Below are 1,703 nucleotides of genomic sequence, written 5' to 3' on the forward strand. Positions count from 1 at the left end.
GTGAGGGCTAGGGCCATTCCCCCAGGAAATGTCCGGGATCTTGCAGGTGCCTTGGTGGAAAAGCGGGGTAACATCTCACAGCAAGAACTGGCAAATCTGGTCCAGTCCATGAGGAAAAGATGCACTGCAGTACTTAATGCAGCTGGTGGCCACACCAGATACTGACTGTTACTTTTGATTTTGACACCCCCCTCCTTTGTTTAGGGACACATTATTACATTTCTGTTTGTCACATGTCTGTGGAATGTCTTAAGTTTTTGTCTCAGTTGTTGAATCTTATTATGTTCATACAAATATTTACACATGTTAAGTTTGCTAAAAATAAACGCAGTTGACAGTAAGAGGTTGTTTATTTTTTTGCCGAGTTTATTTTTACCTTGTCAGCTCAGGGATTCGATCCAGCAACCTTTCGATTACTGGCCCATCTCTCTAACCACTCGGCTACCTGTACGTCATTCATATAAGTAGGCTGTGCAATACAAAAGGAGAATAAAACTATGCTAAAACTATCTCATGAGTCAAGAAGATGACCTATATCATCCTCCACTCACTATCACAAGGGTTAGAAATTACACACTCATTTCTTAGAACTTTAAAAACACTGGCAGTTTTACTTCACTTCTTAAGTCTACTCTCTGATCACTCCAGATAGCCCAGTGAACAAAACAAATGCTGGCAATACTGGTGTCAAACCATGCAAGTCTGAGTACCATGAAATAATATCTACCGTCTCATTGAAACAGTTCATCATGAAAAAGTTCCACTGCAACTTTTCATATACAGTGGGAAGTTGTAACGAACAAAAAACTAGATAGAACATGCTTTTACCATGATTAACAGATTTCCCAATCTTCTCCTCCTCTTCTTCATCTTTAATGTTAACATTCAGCTCCATTGTTTGACTGCAGTCTTCCAGCTTCACTGATGCCATCTCTGGATCCTGCAGTRCAAWCTGGGCTCCACTGTTACAATCAGGACCCAGTGACTGTAGGTTTGGACTCAGTACGGAAGGTGAGAGGCAGGCTGGGTTTGTCCTCACTGTTGATGTTACCGGCCTCATACCTGAGTCGGCAAGTAGTATAAGAGAAACAGACACAAAAGTTATTTTCTTGACAGTTCTGGTTTCAATTATTCTCTATTAAATATATTCTATTTTTTCTTGTTCAATTATCTAATTCAGTGCTTGACTTGGACTGAAATAGTTGCCGATACTCATTTTGGGTGCCGGTTACTGTTTATATTTAGGTGCAGGAGCTCCACAATACTTTTGAGCTAATACTTAACCTTAGCAGATAAATGCATAAATGACTCAAAACCATTTAGTACAAGGTTACAGTTAGTTTTTAGGCATCACTATGTGCTATTTTCCTTAATAACCTTGTATTCACTGTTTTACTTCAAAAAACAATAGTATTTCCGTTCACACCATAGTAACGTTTAAAGATAAACACAAACTGAATGTGTCAATATTATTACACATGTAGAAAACACATGGTTTCAAAACAGTAGTGCAACCGTAAAATTGTCTCTCTGCTGCATCCACACTGCCTGCACTGAAGTCCGTTCACGCAGACCGAGTGGGTGCCACCATTTTACCAGCTTGTGAATTTTTCCTTTCGTGGAGATCTACGGACAATTCCTTCGACCTCATGGCTTGGTTTTTGCTCTGAAGCGCACTGTCAATGTGGAACTTTATATAGACA

The 1,703-nt window shown here is 39.7% G+C and overlaps 1 long non-coding RNA gene across 1 annotated transcript; it reads right to left on the reverse strand.

The window, feature by feature from the left end:
* Nucleotides 1–345: 345 nt before the first annotated feature.
* On the reverse strand, nucleotides 346–1,218 carry LOC139025794 (uncharacterized). The gene is made up of 2 exons (XR_011477430.1): nucleotides 829–1,218; nucleotides 346–469 (listed from the first exon to the last, which is right to left on the reverse strand). It is a non-coding gene; the product is annotated as an uncharacterized lncRNA (long non-coding RNA).
* Between the last annotated feature and the right edge of the window lie 485 nt (nucleotides 1,219–1,703).

The sequence above is a fragment of the Salvelinus sp. IW2-2015 genome, unplaced genomic scaffold, assembly GCF_002910315.2.
Source record: "Salvelinus sp. IW2-2015 unplaced genomic scaffold, ASM291031v2 Un_scaffold3290, whole genome shotgun sequence".
Lineage (NCBI taxonomy): Eukaryota > Metazoa > Chordata > Actinopteri > Salmoniformes > Salmonidae > Salvelinus > Salvelinus sp. IW2-2015.